Source organism: Cavia porcellus, unplaced genomic scaffold, assembly GCF_034190915.1.
Source record: "Cavia porcellus strain 051 isolate PalLab524CR breed Dunkin Hartley unplaced genomic scaffold, mCavPor4.1 scaffold_9, whole genome shotgun sequence".
Classification (NCBI taxonomy): Eukaryota; Metazoa; Chordata; class Mammalia; order Rodentia; family Caviidae; genus Cavia; species Cavia porcellus.
The window spans coordinates 38942091-38968503 of record NW_026947492.1 but is presented as its reverse complement, the minus strand read 5'-3'; the positions used below and the strand labels follow the sequence as shown (position 1 = coordinate 38968503).

Here is a 26413-nt window from a genome sequence, read left to right as displayed (position 1 = left end):
GAAAGTGATAACTGAAAGCCGGGTGAAGCTGAAGCTTCTACAGAGCCCAGTGTTAAGGCTGGCTGAGGAACAGAGTGGGAATTTGGGCGCAAACACATATGTGCCACCGAAGTAGGCAAGGAGCCAAGGAGCCATGTAGTTCTGGGATTTGCTCTCAGTTTAGAGAAAATCTACGCACAACACTGGCCAGTCTTCCAAGATCAAGTTCTCAGATTATTGCTTTGTGGTCTTTAAGAAGTGGCATTGTTTTTTTTTTTTTTTTTTTTTTTTTTTTTGGTCTTTTCCTTTTTATCAGTACCAGGGATCGAACTCACAACTGCCTGCTTGCAAGGCAGGTGCTTATGCCGCTGAGCTAAATCCCCAGCCCCCTGAAGTGGCATTGTTAACAGGTCTTTCCTAATCAGGTACAAGAAAGAGCCCATCAGTTAACGAGCCCTAGAGCAGGAGTTTATGTCACTAGAACTCATTTCTTAAAAGCACAAAGATCTCTAGGATGATTTCAGTTCTACAAATAGATAATTCTAAGAAAAATAAAGGTTATTGATAATGAGTCATTTTGTAACTTATAGTCATATCCCTTGTATTCTTTTCAAAGTCTTGCCAACACAAGTAAACTGCCCAAGATAACTTCTTGTGAAGATCTGGAAGAACTGTGTCCCTCCACTGGAATCCCTTGGGATGATTCCTTCTAGCTATTCTTAACTTTTAAACTATTGCAGGGCAAAATAAAGCTCCCCTCCAGCCTTATGAAGGGCAGGCATGCCACCCACACGTGATGATCTGTACCTGGACCATATGGCAGCATGAATGATCAGCTACAACTAGACACTGCTGACTGTCTCTGCAGCATGGAGCTGTATCTGGATTGTTTCATGTAGGTCATCTGACCCTGTCTTTTCATGCATCCAAATTGAATTGCTTTAAAATTGAAATTCTGGTAGATCATACACTTTAGAATAATTTATCAAGATTTTGAATTCCAGTCACATCTTATGTGTACCATTAAAACCCAGGTGAGTGGTTCAGGACTCACTTTATTTGTTTTCCGGCTCTGTCATCTTCCATTGACTAAAATATGATGTGGGAGATAAAGGTAGATGGAAATTGTATGGCATTTTGGTTCCTCAGCTAGAAAGACACTGTCAGTTTGAGCAGACTGCCATATTCACTTGGTAGAACACCACGTTAAAGATGTTCCAAGGTATCTTTTGATTTTTGTGAACTATCCTGTATGTATAACATTTTTAGCTTCAAAAGTAAGAAGAAACAGTAATAAAATAGCTAATCCTGGGAGGTTCAAAAAGATAATTAACTTTTCTAGAACATATACAAAGCAGCAACTTAGCAATTTCCTTGTAACAAAGTGGGCATTTCCATTTGAAGAGCAAGTTGCTTTTTCTCTATCCTGTTTCTTAAGAAATGCAAGGAACATATATTTGCCTTCCACATTGACTTAGACACATTTCCCATTGTAATGTTTGTGTATACTGTTTTGTCCTGCATTTTAAGAAACGCAATAGCAAAACCAGCTGACAGATTCCATGTGGTGCTGTCCTTTTTCCTTTGTTCTTTCTTAACTTTCCCTGAGGCTGTGTCTGCAAATGGAGAGTAGCCTTGGGGGACAGGATCCAGGCCTCCTGTTATCCAGACCCAAGCATCTTTTTCCTTCTTCCTGTTGAAGTCATACCTCGTCACTCCACTGCTTTGAAATTCTAGAAATCTGGTAATCGGTGCATTTTGATGCAAAACTTTCGTTCCAATACTGCCATTTGCTTGGTACTCCATGCCTTAGCTAGAACTTGTCAGTGCTGACTGCCTCATTGTTCACTGCCCTTTCCAGCCAAAACAATTTGTTCAATACTTGTTTTTGTGACTCCCAGAGTCTACCTTCTGGGAATAATTAACGAGGCGTACCAAGGTACCACTGAATATGTCTAAATGTGGAGCCCACTGGGACAAATCTCAGACCTTTCAATTCAGAGTTGACTTCAAAACAAGAAAATAAGAAGTTGGGGGAAGAGAGCGAGACAGACAGACAGACAGACAGACACACACACACACACACACACAGACTGGGGTAGGGAGAGAATTAAAAGAAAGGCTAAAGCTTTGTAATATTAGAGTGAAGCGGTCAGTATAATAAATTCATGCAAATAGATTGTCACTTGAATTAGGGGCTGAGGTAGCAGGGTAGGAGTGAGAGATAGCAATTAACAAGGCCAGTCGAGCTGTGTCATGAATGGGTCAATTCAAATTTCAGTTTTTAAGATAGTAATACTGCCTATACCTAGTTGCAGTCTATATCTGAATAGTCAAAGTAAAGATGAGAGTTTAAAAAATTCTCCTGGCAATTTCTGAAATTTCAGAAAGGGAGTAAGTCCAGGCTCAAATCGTATAATTTGGCTCTCTCCCTGTTGGAATCAGCTAGCTAATTTCCTCTGCTTCATTTTATCTGAGCAAAAAAAACAAGCTATCTTAATGCAAAGCAGTTACTGCAAGGAGAGAATAAATTTGTTGTATTAAATCATTTGTTCTCTTTAGTTTACAACTAGAATTGCAGGAGATAAAATCTGGAAAATTTGCAAACTCCCCCCTCCCCATTTTGAAATGTTGCTTTCTTTTGTTCACAGGAGCTAAATGTGTCTTTTCTTTATTAGCCAAAGGCACTAGAACTAAATGTGAAATTCCTTGGGGAAAAATGTTGCTATAGGGCTGAGTCCACTGGCTCCTTTCCCTTTCTTTATTCTCAGGAAGAAAAGACACCAAGGGGAAAGCATTAAAATCCTTCCAAGGTTCAATTCATGATCCTTCTCTGTCCTTCAGCCTCTCCAGCTTCTCTGACATTTAAAGGCACACTGTCGAATAGGCGAGGTTTCATATTTTGAATGAAAGAACTTAAATACTGCTAATGAAAATAGACATACTTCTATGAAATATACACTTAGAAAGCAAATTAAAAAATTCAGCTCCAAATTTGTTTCTATAATATGAAACTAGAAGAGCTAAAGATTCTTAATATATCTGAAGTATACACATCCAATCTTTCTGCCTCAGTTTCTCTTAATTGTAGGCTTTTTCCCTACTAATCTTACCTCTGATAGACTTGAACATTCATGTATCCATATAAAAAGGAAAAAAAAAAGAGTAATGTCCTTTTCCTTACAGCCTTCTGCATCTACAGATTCTGCTACAATGTTCTCTTAGTTTTCACCTGTGTTTACAGAACCACCTCAATTTACTGCCTGATGGTGCAGGGAGCTCCAGTGTACAGGTAAGAACATTTCCATAAAGGCACTGAAGGAAGCAACTGGCCAAGGAGGAAAACTCAGGAAGCTTACAGGAAAGAAGCAAGGATAAAAGAATTCTCCATTCCTCCAATAGTGAAGAGCAGAGACAGATAATGAAGTCTGAGTTTTCTCTGCATTCCAGAGGTCCACTTCTCCAGGAATATATTGACTAATCTCTGCAACCAAAAAAGCGGAGAGCACAAAAAGAGTAAGGCATGACTTACTAAACCCTTCCCCCCAAAAGTGAGGTGAAACTCAGTGACGAAACCCCATAATATGAACCACCTACATGCTGACAGACTCCGTAGAAAGGCAAAAGGCCAGGCATGTACACTTTCAAGGGATATTTGATAATATATTAGAATTATTTGAAAGTTAAACTCTGATTACCAACCTACTGGAAATGAAGTGAAAACTATCTTTCCTTTTTTGCTAATTCATGATGAGTCAGAAGAGTTAACATCCTCTCCATTAATCCCTATAGCTAGTAGGTTAGTGATTAATTATATGGGGGCTTGTTTATAGAACTCAAACACTTTCATGTATATAGAACATATGCAACATCTCTGATCATCATCTGATACATTTAAAATGTATTTCACACCATAGATAAATTCTTACAACATGAATGAACAAACTCAAGGTTTGAAAAGATGTTAGCTAAATTTTTGTTTGTAAGTTATCATTCATATGTTTTCTTGTAGCAACTGGGAAAATAAATAATTCATCTCAGTTGTTTGGATGATTTTAATTTTAGCAAAGGTCATCATTTCAAATCAGCTTCAGAAAAGGACCCTACTTAAAAAATATTTCTCAAGGTCACCACTGCATGGACTGCATGAAGATAACCTTCTTCTCTTTGGGAAAAATACCATCTTACTTTCTTAGATGTCAGCTTTCTGATGGTTAATGGATACTAAGAGGCTTGTGCATTGAAATAACAGGCAGGGATTAATCACTGAAGTCAATGACTAGCAATACAAATGGAAGGGCTATGTCTTCTGTCTGTTTAAAGGTAACAGTGGGTTGAAAAATCCTGTAGTAACTCTAGTGGACCCCACAGTAACTGTAACATCCCCACGCTGAGAGCAAGGGATCCTTTCCTTAGCTGAATTGCTCCTCAGAGGCCTCTGAAATCTCAAACAAGAATGTTCATAATGTCTAGGTAAATAAGGTACAGCAAAATTATAAATTAATCAGTTTATTTGCTTAGCTTATTTTCAATTCCTAGTCTTTGGTGTCATATCTCAAACCTTTCCCTTTTTTCCCCCTCACTTATTTCTTCTATAGCTCAATGGTTATTTCTTTTTCAGTAGGTTCCAGTATATCTCTTGTAAATTTAAATCAGCGTGCTGTTCTGTGGTCCTTGTGTTTGAGACCCCCACTATGAATCATCAGGAAACAAATGACAGTAGTATTTGAAGGCAGACATTTACTAAGCACTTAAAAGAGTCACTCCAGGAAAAGGAAGAGAGATGGGTCACATTGGTCCTGAAGCCAAAGCTGCTCATGGGCAAATGTTGCTCTTCTGTGGTCAACACTCAGAGCACTGGCCCACTTACTGAGATTCACTCGCAAATTCTCCAGAATAGATATCAAAATCTAAACAAGATTTACATTCAGGGGCACATTAGCAAAAATCTATATCACAAGAATCTCTTTGCTCCTCCTTCAATATAACTTAATTTTGAATAATAGGAAATAAATCTCGGCAAATTTTATAGCTGTATTTTCAGCAATCCTGACCTCCATTAACATAGACAGTATTTCAAATTCCGCTCTCACAGTAGCTCTAACTCTTTGGGAGCTGGGAGGCAATTCAAGTATATGAGAGAAGCACTTATTTAACACGTTCCAATCTTACAACTTTGCAAAGAATACAAAGAACCCTGACGAAAAAGACAATATTTTACCTGTTTTCCATTCTGCCTTTCTCTTACTTCATTCTAGCCTATATGTCCCCTTAGTTGATGCTTGAATGCCTTCAACATTTACCATCAACCAGCTACCCTGTGCCAGGCAGAGTGCTAAGTCTCAGAATACCAGTTTGTGGTCTAGCCGGACAGGCAGATCATTAAATAAGCAGTTGCGGCAACTGTACCAAGTGTTGTTCTAAAAGTAGTGTAAGAAGTCTTTATGGGACTCCACTCCTTGAGGACACGGGCACAAAGACTTCTGAGAGGCAGCAAAAATTAAGGATGTGCAGCAGTTACCCAGGTGGTGTGAGAGTGAGTACAGAGGAGAGTGTTCTAGAGGAGGGCACAGCGCTGGCAAAGTTCCACAGAGAAGACTTGGACACATTGGAGGAAGGAGAGATTTTGTCTGGTGAGGGATATCAGGTCACATAGACTATGGAAAACCACCACAAGGCTTACTATGAGCAGTTACATGATCTGTTTTGTATTTTAAAATATTGTCAGCGGTGGATAAAGAATGGACTGTAGGGTCGGTGGGACTTCAGGGAGAAAGGCTTTTTAGAAAGCTGTCAGTCCAGGCTCTGGAGCCACCGTTTCAGTCTCATCAGTGACAGCAGCTTCACTCTGCCCGGGGAAAGCTCACTGGACTGTGTAACCACCCTGCAGATATGTCAGGCTCTTTGATCTGGATTTTTTTCTAGAGCTCTTCCAATATTCGATGCCTTCTCTAACAAAGGAATACATTTCCAGCTCAACAGCACCAGTTTTTGTACTCATTTCCCATACATCATGATCCATTCAATTATTTTAACCAGCAGTGGGACCCAGGCTCCCGGTTCTTACACTGTCCTGTTCATTTCCCCTGGATTTACTGGCTCACAAATACCTCTTGTAGAGTGGCTCTTGGGACTGAAAAGAGTACCTTAAGTGTGCTGTTAGCAGACAGAAGAGAAATTCTGTCACTTTCCCTGAAAAGATGGCTCATCTTCTGGGAAGAAGTGAAAACACTGGCAAAATTCCAGAGGAGAACAAATATTCATCTTTCCCTTTATGAGTCATATCATCCTTGATTTTTGCCTGGTCACAAAATCACCCCACATAAAGTTTACATTTTCCATCCACTACTACAGCCAGTGGTGACTGTGTGACTAAGATTTCAGTGGAAGTGTTATGTGTGACTTCTGGGACAGTCCTTAAATAGAGGGACAGTCCTTTCTGGTATTACTCTCTTTTCTGACTGGCTCCTGTCACTGGAGTGACAGCCATCTGATTCCACAATGTGGAAGTTTCGGGACTACAAGAGAAAAGGATTATGGACCCCTGACACTGAAGCCTCTCTCTTCTGGGTCGTCTCCCTTGATACTTCTTTTTATAAGAGAGAAATAAACATTGTTTAGCATACTATTGTTTTATATTTCCTGTTACTCATGGACAAATCTAAACCCACTTATATTTTTCCTTATTTCAGATCATCTATATTTATAAATGTAGCCTACGTATGAGAGAGAGAGAGAGAGAGAGAGAGAGAGAGAATGAGAGAGAGAGAGAAATAAGAAATCCCTTTAAGCTGGTATTAAGTCATATGCTTTTTGAGTTTGGAGTACTTTGTTAAATATCTTCACAAGAAGGCTGTCTTCAAGGAATAAATGAATAAAGTTTAAGGCTAGGGGTTCACTATACAAAGAAGCTGCATCCTAAGACCCATGTGCCAGATCCTTGGGGAGGTCGGCCGGCAGGGAAGAGATCACAAGGCCAAGCACTTCTTCATCTTCTGATATAATTTGTTCTGGGGAGATGTGAGGTGGTACTGGCCTGTGATGACTCCATTGTTTTAGGGATTTGTTTGCTGTGGATTCTTCTGGCTGAAGTCTCCCTGCTCCTTCTTATTTTAGTTTCCTTCACAGCCAATGCTCTGCTGCATACAGCCTCACTAAATCTAACAGCTCAGTCAAAAGGCTTTCTGTTGACTCATGTGAATATGCATCAGGGAAAGCAGGAGTAATGTTAAGTGGCAGAAAGCCAAAGCCATCCAGCAGTCTCCACATTTTCCACAAAAGATGAATAAAGCAATGAATGCAAAAGTCTCTGTATTTCATTAATTCGAACTAAACCAAAGAACAACTAATACGTTGATTTACCTCTTGGTTCCATGGGGTGGAGAGGGCTGGGGTGGGGTGAGAGAGAATCATTAGTGTGAAGTGAACACTACTGAGAACTATCTTTTTGAGTGATAAGGAGGGCTGGATGGCAGAAGCTATGCTGAGAAAATTAACAAATAAAAGTGTGAGTACTTCACAACTATCTGAGGAATTCAGTTATTATTGTCTTCTGGAAGATAATAAGGACTTTAGTTCAAACAGATGAAAAATTAGTTGCAATAAAAATGTTAAGCCTGACCCCAATTAATAACTGTCCACAATAAGTCTCTTTGTATATACTCATTAACACGCTTCATGTTCTAGCTAACTAGCATCGCCCTGGACAGGAAAATCCGTGGCTGAGCACTGCATGGGCTGCAGAGGATCTGCAGATATATTCAGTACATAATCAGTAGCTTGGTCTTGTTGAGACTGTAAGTCTCTTCAATCAGATCTCAGAGAAAGAACAATTCTTCCTCTAACAAGCTACTAGTAAAACTTCATTCTTTTTCTTCTGTTTCTCTATGAGGAATGAACGGAATCTCTCTTGGGAATTATCTTGTGCCCAAGAGCAAAACAAGCACAAAAGTTCCCACATTTGGAAAACCAAGAGCCTGACAAATTTCATCAGAGAAAGATGTCTTAAATTAGTATGTTCCTCACAACAACACTCTTACAATTTAATTATTTCCTTCAGGTCATGGTTCTGCCTCACTCTGTCATTCCTTCCTGCACACATCTTAGGATCTTCTGAACTCTGACAAGTTAACATCTGCAGTAGTGCAAAAAACATGTAAGGGAGGAGGAGAAGGAAAATGTTGGAATAATAAGCGTCTGATGGAAATGGCCATTTCAGAGAGCAAGCGCCAATGAACAGAGTGATCACAGGGCAAAGGTACTGTCCCTACGGAACGTATAACTAGAGGTAATAATGTGGGCACAGGAAAGACAATGCCATGCACAACAGAATAAACTTTACTTCTGAACTTTTTTGGTTTTATGATTTGGAAGCAATATTGCATAAGATTAAAATGACTACTACCTCTTCTGAAAAAAAAAAAAACAACCAAAAAACAACTCAGACTACTTTTCCTTTTTTTTCCCAAGAAAAAAAATAAGACAAAGGCCTCATGTACTTATTGCCTGAAATCTAAAGCACAGTGGAGAAGATTTTCATGGACTAATTCTTCAAATCAGGAGAAATTTAGATAGCTGGCCATAATTATTTGTACCTACTTGATAGACCCATAAGGCATTTCTCTCTACCAGGTAAATTCTTATCTTTAAAAGGGAAACAGATCTCCAGGTACTTAACAGTTAAAGAAGAATGAGTAGGAGATGAAGAGGAGAACATTTAACTGTCTAAGGGATTCTGCTTTCTCTAGTTACAAAAGCATCTCTCACACACGATTTCCTCCTAAACTCTAGATCTCTAGAAGACTATTTTGACTAAAGTATGATTACTCAAAGTTTGGAGTTTTGTTCTGAGACCATTAGGACTACTCTGTAAGAATGACTCACATCAAGGTCCTCTTTGTAGTTAAACAATTAAAAGTACTTATGAATAAATCAAAATGCCGACAAACTCAAAGCTCATACAGATCAACTGGAGTCATATGAAGACATAAAATAACTTAGAAAGTTCTCTAATGCAATCACAATACTATTAAATCCTCATGCTGCTCACATACAGGAAGAAAAATGGGAAGGTTCTGTTTCATGTCATTGTGGATGAAATAGAAAAAATGATGCAAGAAGGGATAGCTTTTGAGCAAGTTTATTGGTGTAATCAAGTACATACTGAAAGGCACAGGATGGGTACCAGTCATAGAATCCCAGAACAGGTCAGGCACTTTTTAGGAAAGTGCTAATTGCTTCAGAATATTCTTTTTAAAGGGTGCCAAAGTCAGAGATTAAGAGGGTGAAGGTAGGCTACCTTTGAGTGAAAGTGTTGTGGCAGAAAAGACATTGAAATGGGGTCCACTGAATGACTGTGTTGGGTTCACAGAGTATTTTTCATCTACAAAATATAGACTTCTAAAAAACCACGTAACCTAGGGCTCTAAACAGAGCAAGACTACAGTAAATATCTGTCAAAGAAACACCATGAACTTTCATTGCCTTTTTTAACATTTATGAAAGATGACACAGTGACTATAGATTTGTACACAACATTTATGAAAGATGACACAGTGACTATAGATTTGTACACAACAAATAGTAATAATATAACCACATATTTATTTAATCAGCAAGTATTTACTGAAAACTTAGTAGATACCAACCTGTGTTTTAGGAGCTGAGAATTCAGTAGTATACAAAAGCATGAAGTGTCAGATTTCATAGTGCTTATGTACCAATGATAAAGGCATGGCGTAATAGTACCTAATATAATATATTTAACCATCCCTAGAGGCTGGGCATCTCAATGATTCTTTAAATGATGAAGTGACTAGTTATTTCACTTCCCATTGGCTCTGGCAAAGAACGTAACAGGTCAGATCAAATTAGAATTCAAAACATGTTCTTTGTCAGGTAAGGCTCTATTTTTATTAGGCTATATTCATAATTCATAAATATTCATATTTCTTAAAGATTTTGGTCAGCTAGAAAATTGCTAGGAGCAAGGCATTAGAAAAAATGAAAGAAATAGAAAAGAACAAGGAAAAAGAGGGTAGCAGCCTCTCGATGCTCCACATAGACCATGCAAGAAGCCACCAAGTCACAAACATATTTAAAAGTATATGACCAAGCATAAATATTGTTAATTGCAAAATGTATAGGTCATAATCTTGAGTGACTAAATTGTGGTCACCTATATATAAAAATAAGTAGCCTACACAAAGCATGATTCATTAAAATATTTACCAAAAAATTCAATTTGGTTAGTCTCAATAATATGAGTATAGAAACATTTGAATTGAAAACTTTTTTCCGTCTTTTTTGTGTTAATGAGTGTTCAGAGAGCAAGTAGAAATATTCCAGATAATTTGTGGAGGGGTGAAGCCTGATTGTTCAGGTAGAGGGGAATCCCTGAAAAGCGCCTTAGGACTAACAGCAGACATGATGACAACTCACAGCCCAAGGACGGGAGGAGGAGAGAAAAGCCTCTGGACCCGAGGAGACAGACCTGGACAGAGGCTGCCGGGAAGGAGCTAGGACATTCTGGCAAGAGCAAGACGAAAAAGGAAGAGATGCTGTTGAAGGGACATGGAGAGGACTGGTGACACACCCACTAAATACACTATTGGTAAACTGAGTCAGTTAAATATCTTAGTCTTGAAGTATGTGATGAGCACGTACCATGTGCTCATCCTTGTACTACATGAGGACTGCAAAAAGAGGAGTAGGTCCAGGAGTCTGCCCCCAAGAAACTCTATGTCTGCTGTAAACACAATATACAGACAAAGGAAGATACACGGTTCCAGGCAAATGTGTCACTGAAATGTCAGAAGGTCTATGGAAAGACATAGGAAGGAGCTGCAGGGATCCTTTTGAAAGGGACATTATTAAGGAATTGTTAACACAGTTTTACAAGTACTATCAAGTTAATTATATGCAAATAAAGAGGTCACTGAATTCTGGGCTTATAAGTCTTTTTTTTTTTTTTTTTTTGTCTTTTTGCTTTTTATTGGTACTGGGGATTGAACTCATGACTGCCTGCTTGCAAGGCAGGCGCTTATGCCGCTGAGCTAAATCCCCAGCCCCTGGGCTTATAATTCTATTGATATGTTTATTTGGATAAATATGCATGCATTTAAGAGGTCTCAAGTGGTTTTTTTAAAATTACAATTCATATAAAAAATAGTTCAATGCCTTCACGTTACAGGGAGGAAATCTCTTTAAGTTCCTACAGCCGCTTACTAACAGAGAGAGGCAGGACCTGGTTCTGCTGGCTCCCTGTCAGTGTGGTCTCAGAGGCTTTTAGTGTTTTTGAGATAATTTTAGCTACATCTAAATTAAATCAATTTTCTTTCCTCTCTAGTTACTGCTCTGTTACATTTCATCTTTTTATCCTTCGTTCTTTTCACATTGATTTAGTGGGCCTCTCATCAATTAAATGTTTACAAGAATTGATCAGATCCCTGTATCTGTCACTTAGCAGGAAGTTTCAGAGTGTGAGTTTTGCTCTCTACTGTTTGTAATAGCCTATATTTTCCTGGTATGATTTCTCTTCATATAATGTGTGAATTTTACAGTATGATGTCAACATGGTGAAATGCAGAACCATCTGGTTACCACTAATTGAATGCTCCAATTTGTGAATTATTCAAGCAACTACTTTAGTGGCCTAATTGTTGCCATCTATTGTTTTCTTAGTAACAATTACTCAGAGTACTTTAATGCAACAGCTTTGCCTGAGTACTTCACTTAAGCATTTCTGTAAGACTATGAGTGAACTAGAGACAATCCCTGGGCCTTACTTAATACATTGCAGGTCCTCCATGATGTGTTCAACCATCCAGCATGTTCAGGGTCTAGTATATTCCAGGCAGTGTACTTGAGGTTTAAATAAAATAACACAGCTCATTCTCTTTGAGAGGATCAACCTAAATTTAACTCAACGTAACCAACCATCATTGACTAGTACTGAGTGCTGAAACACCAGGCTAGTCAGGGGACTCCTTCAAACACAGTAGCGAGTGCAGTTCTGTGATTGATGTTGCTTAAACTGTCGCTTATGCTTGGCTCTCGGGCTCAGTGTACTTGGCTGGCAAACAGGCGGATTATGCTTGCAAAAGCCCAGATGTCACAGCTCCTTCGAGGTTGGCTTCTGCTCTTCTGACTGAGAGGTGACAGCTGTAGGTCACCTGCCATCAGAATCCTTCTCACTTCTCTCCTCTCAAAGGTCAAAATGTATCTTCCATTTCCACTTTCTTTGTTACTGCTTTAGAAAGATGCTCTGATATCTGGCTTAAAGCAAAAACAGGAGGGCACTATAAGGTATTGATCCTTAAAAGGGAAACAAAACTACTTCTTGTTCTGAAACTTTAAGGTATTTTTCTCACATTGACTAAGTCAGTCATCAAGGGAAGCCACCTAAAGAAAAACTGATATATTTGGCAATACAATGAGCTTTCTGATTCTAACTGCCTTCCTAATTTGTGTTTTGATGGAATTAATTTTCTTTATTGAGCAGATGCAGCAATGAGGTCTTTTATACAGGAATAATTCCTTGATTTTTTCCAAATGAAATGCTTTGTGAGCACAGAAAACATGTTCAGTTGATATGTCATTACAAATAAGTCTATTTTGGGCAAATGGATGATTGTGGTGACTGATTAGTAGTAAGACAAAGAAAAGTGCGTGGTCCCACTGGAAAGTTTCTATTCCTGCAGAGGTACTGAAATTGTTAGACTGACTGTCAATAGGATGAAGGCCATCAGGTGACCCATTGCATTGTGTTCTCTTGGGACCTAAAGTCACACTTGACAGCCACTTTTGTTCTTACTGCCCAACTTCACACACAAATAACATCAAGTATGTGAGAAAATCAGCGTTTCCTCATTCAGTGTGGATTTTGTGGTAACTATGCATTCCACAACATTATTTATCAAATACTTTGTAATTTTAATGGAAAAACAAGGGTGAAGAGATTTACTCTGTCCTCTAGACAAGGACTTGTTTTCATAACTATACCAGTTAGAGTTCTCCATTGCAATCTGGAAACCTATGACTTTGGGCTACTCAGAGCAAACTTTTGGTTGATTTTCCTTCCGGTGTGTAATGCTGTGCTGCAAAGACTGTCAGCCGTGACAGCCCTTTTAAAAGCCCCTTTAAAGATTTGTAGGGAAAATTCTGTCCAAACACCCAACCTAACATTAAAAGTACTGTTTAAAATCAATGTATGTCATGGACATTACCCTCCTAGATTGAGGGACTCTTCGCTTCTAGTAATTCATGGCTTATGCTCCTAATCCCCAAACTGGTCGATAAATTGTGGTCACTTTAATGCTACATTCTTAAATAAAGTTTGTTACAGAAAAGCTGCAGGCAGAGCCCAACTAATCACAGATGATTGTCACCTGCATCAAACCCAATGGCTGCTTCTTTCTACCTGTGCACACCTGAGGTGAGGCTGTGTCCTGGCATGCAGTGCAATGCCTGGGCCTTGCTTCACTGCCTGCTAGCTAGTGTGGGTGCCCAGGTGATGCCAATATAAGCGAAAGAAGAGTATAACACAAGTCCATCCTGCAGTGTGGTGCTCAACTGCTGTCTCTTAAAAACTGTCAAGTGAGTATTACTGTCAAGCTATGAGTAAACCTATGATGATCTCAAAACACAGCAAATACTACACTAACTAACTCAAGAGCTCTGCACCTTGCCATTGTTAAATACAGAAGGTACTTGCAGGATTTATTTTTATTAATGGTCAATGTTCTGGGTTGTATAAACATATATGGTCATCACTAAATAGACGTCTGTCTGTTACAAAGCCAACAAAGAGCTTTTTTTAAGCCCTCATTTCCTCTCGAGGAAATGGTGTACGTTTAGAAAGGAAGTTGTCTTCCTGTTTTCTCCCTACTAACGCTCTTGTAAGGTTTTTTCTAAGTTCCCAAACTTAAGAGTCTCCGGTCATAGTGAACAAGCACTTTTAGCAACTGACAGTGAACTTTAAAAAGATTTATTTTCCCTAAGTCTTAAAAAGTATTATTAGTGTAACTTTTCATTTTCTGAACTCTTAGGCATGATATTCCCCCTGATCTCTATCTTATTCAAGATATAGGAAGGGCACCAGGCCCATCCACTGGGGTTAAGAAGTTAAAATTCTTTCAAAAATATATCACCTCTTAGTTTCCCAATTATGAAAGCAACTTGTCAGGGCACCTGTTTTTTATTATTTCAGTGTTTTGTGTTACAAATTCAATGTGTCTGGCACCCAAGAATAAAATGTAATTTAAGAATGTTTTGTTCACTCAGCTCTAAAATTTTAGCATTTCAGCTCTGATTTCTGGATTTCTGGAACTATTAAAAAAGGAACTAGTTAGGAAGAAGTCTTTCTTTCTTTCTTTCTTTTTTTTTTTTTTTTTGAGACATAGTCTCACTATGTAGTTCAAGCTGGCCTCGAACTCACAGAAACCTTCCTGCCTCAGCCTCCCAAGTGTTGAGATGGCCATTATGCCATGTTTGCTGAGTTTTCATAGCCAGTTAAGAGGACTCTTGTTTTATTTATTGTACTTGGACATACTTGAAGCAATAGGGCCCAGATGTACATGAGAATCAAGGAAGACTTAGACTTAAATGACCTTTTAAGTGGAATGAACTTTGAATTTGGCACCTTACCAGTTTTTCTTTTTACTTTTGTGTCCATCTCACCTGTTCATGAATAACAAGGTATATCAATTATCTATTAAGTTAAAGTTTTTGAGGTCCAGAAGACCACATATGTTAGAACCATTAAGATATTTGTTAAATTGCAGTTCCTTGGTTCCCTCCAAGGCCCATCAAGTCAGAATCTATGAGACTAACCCCAAGAGACTGTATTTTTTTTTTTTTGTCTTTTTCATTTTTATCGGTACCAGGGATCGAACTCATGACCGCCTGCTTGCAAGGCAATTACTTATGCCACTGAGCTAAAGAGACTGTATTTTTGAGAGTTGCTCTATTCAATTACTTATGGATGTGATAAAGATATAAAGGTTAATTACTTTCTGGGATATTTGCAGAAAACAACTAAAAACTTGGAAAACTAAAATTCACAAAATTTTTTAGATGCAAGATCTCCTTTATAATAAAGGAGGTCCCATTGCCATCAATAACTCACAAATTGAGTTCTAGGAATCACAAATAAAGAAAAAAATAACTACATTGGTAACTTGTTATATAGGCATATATTTTGATGATAATTACCCTGGAAAAGGAATTATAAAACCTAAGATATTTACAATGTAATTTTACATTTTAATGTACATTTTAAATGTAATTTTTGAGTATATTTACATAAAATTCATTATTAATTTTTAAATTATTTTCCAGCAGAAAACTATTTCTTGTAGCAAGCAACGGTCTTCAAAATCTCCCATCATACATGGAATAATTAAGCATAGTTTAATAATGTATTAGCCGGTCATTTCCATAATTATCCAATTTTAAAGAAGTATTTTTTCTTATATTTCTACTCTAGAAAGAGTTATAGATCCAAGAATCACAAACTGGCACTTTTTATAATAAGCTCAAGATTCTGATAGCAGACTTTTAAAAACAAACTAAAGGCATGGATTTAGACAACCACTAGTTAAAAATACTTGATTTTGATGATCTGCAAGGAATTTTATTTTTCCTTTCTTCTCAGTAATGACTACAGTATACCTATCATTTTAAGTGTTAAACACAGTTTACAAAATTTTATAAAATGATCTATCACTAATTAGGAAAGGTTCAAGGTGATTTAAAGGCATTCATTCATTTAACAGAGAATGATCAAATCTCTAAATGTTATTTGCATACCCTTCAAATGTTACTCAACCTCTAAAGTCTCGTTTGCTCATGTCTAAAACAGATGTCATACTAGAAACTGTCAAAGAGAAACTGAGCAGAATAAATGATGCATGGAAAGTACTTGGCACAAAATTAGCATATAGAAAGTGTCCAATAATGTTAGTTACTATAATTACTATTATTGCTTTTTATCTCTAGGTACAGTGTTAAATCTTTAACTGTATACCATAAAGTTTTTTGAAGGCAGTGTAGGAACATGTCATTCAATTTATGACACTATTTTCTATTAGAACATATGTAAATAAAATTGATTTAGTTATAAATGCCTAAATTTTGAAATTTTTTGTCTCTTTCTTTCTGGAGCTTCACATCTAACACTACAGCCCTAAACTACATGTTACATTGACTTCATTTTATGTATTTATTGGAATCCATTTAGAGTGTTGAAGGAAGATACTACATATCTAATATTCAATTTGATGAGCTCAGTTTTTTGGGGGAAGAGATGGATGTAAAAAGTAAAATATAAAATTAGGAGTGAAGGGCTGTGAATATGCAGAAGAACAAATAAGTACTACAAAATTATGCAAGGAAGGATAAAAAAAAAGCCTTTGCCTTCTTGAAGAATGAATTACAGAGACACTAGAATAGGAAAGGAGATGAGTGGTACAGACAGAAATTCCAGGGAGGAAGTCACACATCCCAGGTCAGGTAAGTCCTTAGAGAAAGCGGCAAACAGATCATGAATGGAACCTGATGGCCCATGTCACACTTTGGTTCGGGAAAGGGCGGAAAGAGGTTGGAACTTGAAACTGGGATCTTTGCTAATATATTAGTTGAGATTCTTTGGAGGCAGCGAGGCTCTAACTCCTTTTGCCACTAAAAGTTCAACAAAGAACTTGGTTTTTGAAAATTATCTCTGGCAGTATACAGAGAACAGATTAGATAGAATGGAGATAACTACACCACCAAAAAAATTTAGAAGCTATTCTCATAATATAGTAAGAAAAAGAATAAATGCTGAATTGAGGTGACTCTATTAGTAACAGGAAAGGGAAGCCTGATTCACAGAAAATTTCAAGATGAAATGAAAATGATTAGAAAACTGGGTGAATATAGAGCACGGGCAAGAGACACAGAAAACCAGAGTAACGAGCCTACAGAAGCAAGCGATGCATGTGCGCACGTGTGTGTTTACACCTATTTGGAGAAGGGGGATTAATAGACTCATTATGGCTACATTATGTTTATGTGTCTGGGAGACCGAGCTATCCAAGAGGCATCAGGACCTGAAAGCTAACACAGGAATTCAGGTTAAGGACAGTGGATTTTAGTTAGTATCAGATGGTGTCTGAGGATGCAAGAGTACAGCGATCACCAACCTGGAGAAAGGGAGGGAGAGAGGGATGGAGAGAAGGAAGAGCAGGGGAAGTAGGGAGAGAGGGAAGAGGAAGAGAGAAAGGCAGAGAGACAGACAGAAAGAAAGAAATTCAGAGGGAAGCCCAAGGACAGGCCCCTAGTGAAGAGGGTCCAGCAGACAGGAAAGAACAGAAAGAGGCAAGCAGCAATTTGGAAGGCCAAATAGCCTTTTAGGAAGCAGGGATCTTCAGGGTTTTATCAGGCAGCAGCAAAGGAGCGAGCCTTGTATCTCAAGAGACAGGGCTGCTAACAAGAAGTTGATTCACTGTCGCCACTTTCACAGTCTCCCCAGGAGAAGTGTTACCAAGGAAAACAAGGCCCAGGACAGAGAGGGCAGAAGACAGGAGGAGAAGGAGGGAGACATTTAGATCAGTTATAAATGAGTCATCAGCCCATTAAAAAGTCAGCAAAGGAGCAAACTCCTACCAGTTAAAAACATTTTTTCCTCTACGAATTGAGGTACCGTGGTAATTTAAGCTTGAATTCCTACAGGAATATTACTGATACAACTCAAAAGTATTTGTTGATGAATGAACTTAGGAAAGTTACTTTATAACCAAGGCCTCTGCTTTCTCGTCTTATAATAAGATGAAGTGACAAGAATTCTTTGGGCTTCTCCAACCTGAGTTTGTCAAGAATTCCTTAGGCCCTTAGAAGTATTTTAGGAGGAAGGGACTATTTTTAGCCCATTTTACAGAATAAGTAACAATGATACAGGAGTTTCAGAAAATTACTCACATAGGTGATAAATAAAAAATTGAAGTTTCAAGTCTGGGCCTTCAAATTTAGCCCAACCTCCCACTGGGACTCAGAATTTTCAAAGTACCTAGATAGTCTTCCTTCTTTTTTCTCAATATTAGACTTTGGGGGGGGGGTATTGCTACCTACACCAGGGAAAGAAATTGAGAATTTGTCTTCAAGTATATGTCTAGTAATAGGGAACCCTAGAATTTATATTTCCTGATTCTATTCTCTTTTACGGTCTTCTAAAGGTCAGTGAGTACATTACATTAGCAAACATTAACTTTGTGATCAAATTAATGTCTTGGAAAGAAACTACTATACCCTCAAGACAGTCTAAATATCTATTCTTTTCAGAAATCGTAGCATGATGGAAATAGATCATCTGGAGACTCTGCCTTAAGAAGTGTAGGTGGCAGTTTAAGTACAGCCCACTAAGAAGGAGCAACTTTTCCTCCATCATCTAACCCGTTAATCTTCCTGGGAACAGGCTGATATTTACTCATCCCAAGAGAGTGTTGAATTGTCTGCACTCCAAAAGATACCACGAATAAGGTTTTGAGTTCCCCACCATTAGTCATCGCATGGAAAGTGACAGAGGCTTTGCAGATGCATTGCTTTTCCTTTGCCCTTAAAATGGCAATTGAAGTAACATTCAATGAGTTTAAATTAGGAAAAGTCAGAAAAGAATACTCTCCCTTCCTTAAAAGTGATCCGTTCCCTGGGTAAGATGTGAAATACTTTGTGGTCTCCAGACAACAGAATCAGACAGGCTAACAATGTATCTGAGAGCTTTGTAAAGAAATGTTAAACAACACAGATCAAGTTAAAGTGGACACAGGTGCCCAACTACAAATTTTAATTATTTTCATCCCCAGTCTTGAAACAACGATACCATACAGTCTTACACATGATGTACATAATATATATGAGTTTATGTATAGTGAAAGTCTTTTTTCTTTCTCATTTTGGTTAATATAGATACTTAGAATTCCCATGGGGTGTCATACACATGCATTCTGAACAGTTGAGTAATAGCGAATGTTTCCTTGGAACTAAAGGAAAGCATGTTTCTAACACAGGTCTGAGCACCCATGTCTAGGTTATTCTGAAATTGATAAGGTGGATGAAGCATATATTTTCAGTCAAGAATTTCTGGATTAAAATCTAAGCACTTTCACTTATAGCTCACTAGACCCTGCACAAATTATCTAATTTTTCTAAGCTTGTGTTTTTAAAAAATCTACAAAATGGAGGAAGAAGCACTAATTTATTGGGATTATTATGAAGATTACATGTTGCAAATGGCAGAATCTCTCCAGAGTCATCAGTGCCCATTTTCCCAAATGGTCTCCTGCTCCTCTGTGCTAATGTATCACAAAAGAGGAAATATTTGTTAATGTTGCCAGTACATATACTCATTCCAAGGCGTAAGGTTTGAACAACCAAGAAAACTCCAGGAACGGTTGTGGTTGTTATCTTCCAGATGAGAAATGAGTAGCCATGTGGAGCATTCTGACGACTTGGTTTTTAGGTCCATGGCCCAATTTTTTTTTCTTTTCAATCTCAAATAGCAGTGATTCTTTATTCACACTACCTTCTAAAGTCAGCTGCATTTTAGAAGTTCTCAAGTGACTGATGTTTGCTAAACACTGAAAAGTAACTTCTCCTTAAGTTGGTTATTTTTAATTATTTAATTTAAAAAATATTTTATGTGTAATTTGAGATGATCACCATAATAGTATACAGATACATAATAGAGGTACAGACAGCAAAAATGGTACATAATAGAGGTACAGACAGCAAAAATGGTGGTTATAGGGAAGGAAATTAATGTATCTATCACTATCCATTTGTTGTCTTTGATATTGTTCTTGTTTTTGTTGTGTTGGGGCTTTCTTAAGTACTTAATTACATTCATTTGTATAAAAATATCCTAAATGCACATGCACTGGCCTTTCATGGGAACTGATATTTTAAACTCAGGTCCAATTAGAGAGCAAAAGACGAAACTTATGAAAGAACCACATGCCTCTTCAGGTTGGTTATGACTCACGGTCATGGTTGATCTTGCGTAGTTGATTTTAGGTCCAGTTGTCTGCTACCTTCTTGTTTCCCAATTTGAGAACCAGCCAGAAAGAGACATGCCTTTTAAGGTCCCCTCCACCTTTGCACACAAAGGAAAACTGTTTAAGGAACTGCTTTTGCGCCTCACGAAATTATGAGTCATTTGTGTACAGGAGTGAAGAGGCCACTTGGGTTTGTATGAAGCTGGGAGGGGGCTGGGAGACCTGGGTCAGTTCCAGTGCAGACAAACCCAGAGGATTCCGTGCTCCTCACAACAGGAGCGCAGCCTGCCGAGCTGCAGAGCCGGGAGGCCCAGTGTGTGCATCCTCCCGAGTAACACATAGGCTTTATGACTTCTCTCACATCAGAAGAGGTACTTTGGGGTCGCTCTGGCTCTTCCACTTCCTGTTAGTTTTACTCCCTTTGTTTCATTCTCAAACTTCTTCATCAGCGTTTCTCTGAGGGGTCTCTGAAGGAGACACTGGTCAGTAGTTGCTCTGAAGAATGCATGCTGCCGTCCCCTTTGGCCAGAATGAGAACATCCGGGGCAGGAAATGGTTAGTGGTTTGCTGGGTGTGATGCAGGGAGGAGGAGCAGACGGATGACGCCTCAGCAGGCTCCTCACTGGCTGCGGACCCTGCAGCAGCCCGCTGGTCCCGCGCTTCTCCCACACCTGCAGCGGCAGCCTCGCTACCGCGGCTGCCTCTGGTCCCCTGGAGGGTCCTCCTCACCCCTGACCTTTCAGACCTCTTTCAATCCAATGATATATTCGAGTGCATAAACCAGAGAGCCACCGTTTGTGACAAGGTTGGAGAATGAAAATGTGTTTTGAGCGTTTTACTATTAGGCCAAAAGGACTACCAAACACATTTCATAACATTATAAAAACAGAAAAGAACAGGCGAACGAGTTTAAGGTTAAGGCCAGTACGACATATTTTGAAGCAGAGATACGTACTAATTTGCTAAAAAATATCTTACATCATCTTTACAGCTTCTTTTGTCCCCAGCCCGGGGAACTACACAAACTGACCCCAAAATTCATTAGTGAGCACCCTTTTAGGAGTCTTTAGATCAGATGAAGAAGATGTAGGATTGGATACTGGAACAAGATTCCTACTTTCACATGATAGAGAACAAAAAGGGCTTTAACCACGGTCGTCCTTTTGTCCTCTGACGGTTCTGCCCCTCATGAGCATCCTAGGGCCACTGCCTTCTCCTTTTAATACAGCTCTTAAAGAGCACCTCAGCTTTCACCCTCTCCATGAAGTCTTCCCAGTGTTTTCCATGCTGAATTCCATGGAATTTTATCTAGCCTCTCTTGACTGTTGTAAATTCCCTATTAAGTTCCATACTTTGCAGTTTAGAAGTTCTACATGGATATGCCTGGTGTCTAGCTTCTTCTAGACCCTGGACCCTCCTGAGGGTCCAGTTCTGTCACACATCCGTATCACTCACACATTGAACAAATGCTTACTGGTCAGCCAAGTGGGCCACAAATCAAACTTAGTTCTCAAAACACAAAGCCTAAAAAGGCAATCCCTGTTCTGAAGAAGCATGAGGCTCTCTCAGAGAAGAAAGCAGAGAAACCACTAGGAATCAATGTCACATGCTTTTCAACAGGCATGAGTCAGGCCTGGGGCGCCACAGTGAACTGTACTCAGTTGGGGTTGAGGTCAGGGTGGGACTTTTGAGTTGAGCATTGAAGAACAAAGTTTCACCAGGGAGACAGAGGACAGTGGGGAATTCCATCATGGTAGAACAATGTGCAATAGCAGGTGGACATGTACGAGGCCATGCTGTAAAGTGCTGGAGACTTGGGCATGGCCGGAGGGCAGAGCGTGTTAGAGCAGGGGAAGAGCTTGTTGAGATGGACAGTGAAGATGATCTAAGTAAACATATGCATAGATGCTGCCAACACAACCACTTTAATTAGTGTTTATTATGTGCTATAGTGTTTGTCTTACTCAAATATAAATAGCATTTGCTTAGCTATTTTATAATTAGTCAACTTATACTTCCCATATCATTGAAATACTTCCCTTGATCTTGAAATGCAGCAATGGAAACTGAGAATGCTTGTTCCTATTCATTTACTAAAAAACAGAGAAGTGCAAATTCATTGTCCACTTAAAGAAGTAAAAACGTTATAGGATGTGGTAACGTCACCCCTAGATACTGATAATACGCTTTACAGGGTGCTAAATGGTTACTTTACAATGTTCCTGCTAGGAGCATGGTATATAAACAGACTCCCAGGAACAACATGTTTAAATTTCATGCTTTAACTTAAAGAACACCACTCAATGAGAATGTATTCCATCACCTTCCCTCGAATTACTTTTGCTTTATAGATTCCTCTTCCTGTTTTATAGCTCCAATATTTAATTCTTCCTTTCTTTTTGAAGGAATAGGATGGACCAGAAATAACTGTAGTGGTTGACAACTTTCCAGGTAGTTGCATAGCTCAGCATGTGTCACCCTAATAAAGTACTATACCTTTTGAGAATCACAGAGTAGTTCAGCTATATTATAAATATTTGGTTTTACTATATAGTTGTTAGATTAGTTTATGCATTGTCTTTTTGATTGTTCATTCTTAGAACTCTTAACCCAGTGTTTTGCCAAACTTTTACTTGTTTGGTAAAATGTCCATAGAAAGATTAAAACAATTTTAGAGAATTTTTAACTTTCTGGGTTTAGCAGATGCTGGTAATCTGTGAGACTCATGATCTGAAATGATTTATATCCAAACTGCTTTAAAATGTCCCCTGCCCACCTCTTCAAGACCTCATTTTGCTTTTCATGCTTTAAATTCTCTTGGAGTAACCTTTCTCTCCAAAATAGTTTCTCTTACTAAATGACGGCAGGTAAACTACACATTGAGTGGGTAAATATATTCACTTTCTCCTTTGGGGTGCTCGCGTTAATTCCAAATTGTTTTGAAAAATGTATTAGAAAAAACGTTTGAGTGTGCCTTTTGAATTTTTTCACAGCAGTGTCAGTGACAGAAGGCAGCTGCAGTCCTGGCTTTGACTTGGTTTAAAGGCTGATATTTGACTCCAACTCCAAAACAACCATCATTCTTACAATTCAATCCTAAGGCACCATGCCTTCTCCGTGAACCCCACTTAACTGTCATCTTTAATGGGGGCATTACTTTGAAATGCAGTTTCCAGTTTGTTCTTTTTTATCCTCAGGGTACACTGCACAAAGTGCATTTTATCTTGATGAAGAGCAAGAGATTTCCTTGGGTCAACCCTGACTTATCTAAAGGTTAGGTTTCTTAAATGCATAGTTCAGGTAGGAAACACACACACACACACACACACGTTTATATTAGTTCCACAAAGTTTTGTGATGTAACTTTTCTGCTCCATTAGTATTATTTTAGGCAAGAACATATTATTTGAAGGTGGACAACATTAGGGATATTATTTTCTTTTTTACTAGGTGGAGGTTAAACAATTTGATGTCTTCAAATAGGAGAGTCATGCATGCCAAATATATTCTAATCACAGAATTTGCCCTCCCATTCCTGTCTGAGCCAGATAAAAATATAAGTTAAATCTGAATTTCAGGTAAACAATGTGGTTTCTTTCCCAGTTATAAATATGTCCCATATTTATATAATTGGGACTATGTATGCTAAAAATTGTTCACTTTATAATTTATCTGAAATTCACATCTAACTGAGCCTCCTGAATTTTATTTGACATATCTCACAATCCTATATCTGGAGGCATTTGAATTATTATCGCATTTGCCATTATCTACTGATTGTAGGCTGCCGCATTCCCAAGGGGCCATTCTTTTTCATGGGTATGTGTTAAAGTGGAGACTGCCCCACAAGCCAATCTAAAGGCTACATATAGCCTTCTGGCTCCAGGTTTAATGGATCTAGTTACTGGAGATTAACCAGTCCTTCCTTTTAGGTATGTTAAAAAAAACTTTAAAGAAACAAAAATAATGCCCTTCCTATAGTGGGTGCTTAACATAGTTTTGTTGAAACCTTTAATGTTCATTAGTGCCAGTCAAGATGAATAAGAAGATAAAATATGACATCTTAAAAACCATTCCTGTGCACTCGTCACCTCTAAATCTAAGCACCTATCATGGTGTAGAAACCGTTTCAACTCTACCTCCTGCATAGGGGCTCCCAGTTCTTCTCAAATGGGAGTTCTCCACTGTCCCATCTCTCCAGCAATTTTCCTTTACACACTCACTTCACATTTAACATAGTATGCTAAATATGTTTACCATCTTCCCAAGGGAGGGGAGTACAGGTAGCGGCAGTCTAACAGTATGATCCAGAGCGTGGACCCTGGAATCAGACCCATTTTAGTTCTTAACGACGTCCTGCCTCGTTATAGTTTTGGAAGTCAGTTTCCTATCTTTAATCTCTCAGCAAAGTGAGGTAAATAATAGCATGGTTATGAATGCTAAATGACATGGTACATGTATATTATCAATTCTTGAGAAATGCTAAGATTCTAAGTGGTGATAGGTCATTATACATGACATGAAATCTATCCTTATTGTCTCTAAATCCTTCACCATAACTATTGCTTATCAGACCCTGATAAGCAGAATTGACTGTCCAAGTGGGACTAACAGGACAATAGCTCTGAATCCCAGCTGCCTATGGGAAGGAAAACAGTGCCACTGGACATCTGAGTGACCCTCATCCACTCTGCAGAGGGGACAGACTTCACTCTCACTTCTCTGCTCCCCTGTATTCCTTTAAACCTGTACATTTAAGCCCCTGTGCTGCGAGAGGCAGGAACACTCTAACTGCTTTAGAGATTTGTTTCCTTAGTGGTACCGGACATGGTGAACCCTCTTGGGACTCCAAATCACCACATACTTCCTGCCTGACTCTTTATTGATTATTTACTGCCTATTTATTTTGCTCTCCGTCACCAGTGAGGAAGTTGCATAACTTAAAAGCTAAGTGGGAGTCTCTTTATTGCAATCTGAAGTCATACATACTGCATATCCTATTGCAATGTTTAAAAAAGAATGAGAAACGGGAAATGAAATAGGAAATGCTGTCACAAATGCAAAATGATTGTTTTGGCCTGAGAATGGGTTTTCAGCATAAAGTTGGGTTCTTAATACTTATTTCTGCTTGTGTTATAATCAATAGAATAACTTGAAGAACAGTACGATTTTCTTAATTTTAGGACGTGTTAAAAAAAACAAACCAAACCAAAACGAAACGAAACAAAAAATAAAATACATGTTTCAAGTACATCCTGAATCTTCTAGCCACTTTTTTCCAAAAACAAAATTCAAAATGCTTTTTACAAGAAGTTAAAAAATAAAGCAGCATTAGTGTCATTCTGGGTCATTCACTGGCATAAGAACCATAAGACTGTAATTTCTTGGAAGGTTCCAGCTGTGCTTTTGCATTAGTACCCAGTACCTTTTTATATGAAGGTATTCCATGAGAAGTTGTTGTCTCAATTAATGAGCAAGTATTTATTGAGCAATTAAGACACGCACTCCCCTAAAATGAGTTCACAACATAGTGTTATTATTGCTATGGTCATTAATAAACAACAGCTTCACCACAATATTGTAGATCAGCCTTAGCAACTACAGGAGAAACTACAGGAGTCTGGGTGAGAATTCACAGTTCCTGGTTGTTTAGACTTAAAGCCATGGACCTTGCTGTTTTCACAGTTACCCACAGAGAACAACATGTTCTGCAGTTCTCATCTATTCAGCTTTTATTGACAAACGACTTTAAAATCATGCCGTATTTACCAAGACTCAAAGGCCTGGGTTGTTTCCCTTAGTGTCAGAACTGGCTTTGTGAGCAACATTCCTGTAGCCTTTGGTGTGACCAAGCTATTCTGTGTCCTCTGTCATTTTGGGAATAGGATAACACGGAGGAGGCCAGGCTGTACCCAAGGTTAGAGATCCCACCTTTCAAATGATCACTCTGGGGAGAATGGGAAATATTGTTTCAATTACAAGAATACAACATGGACAACTACGAGCCACTTGAAAAGCTGGTTAGTACTTGTCTTTAACCACAAAACCAAAATCACTGCCTTAGCTCTTTGCTTCTGCACGGTAGAGAAAAGATCTGAGTGGCAGTTTAGCCATTTATTTATTTATTTGTTTATTTATTGTTCTCTGGTCCTGATTTGTTACTGAAGATTTCTAAGATCTCAGGATATTTCCCCATTAATAGAAAGCAGATGTGAGCAGAACAACAAGCTCATTACTCGCAGGACCAGTCTCTTGTGCAGCGCGAATGGCTGGAGTTTCCAGAACTATTTTTCAGGTGTTTCTACTCTTGACTGGTTTTTAGTCCCTGTTTGCAGCATACGATTCCCTGTGTTTCACCTCATTCCCTCCTCTTTTTCACCTCTACTTTATCCTGCACTCATTTG

General features: G+C 38.5%; 1 protein-coding gene and 1 pseudogene across 1 annotated transcript in view; both read right to left on the bottom strand.

Annotated features, from left to right (window-relative positions):
• Maml2 (mastermind like transcriptional coactivator 2) overlaps positions 1 to 26413 on the bottom strand; it is a 336157-nt gene that overhangs the window by 195912 nt on the left and 113832 nt on the right. The gene's annotated exons all lie outside the window — the stretch shown is intronic.
• LOC134477668 (large ribosomal subunit protein eL21-like) overlaps positions 244 to 26413 on the bottom strand; it is a 134801-nt pseudogene continuing 108631 nt past the window's right edge.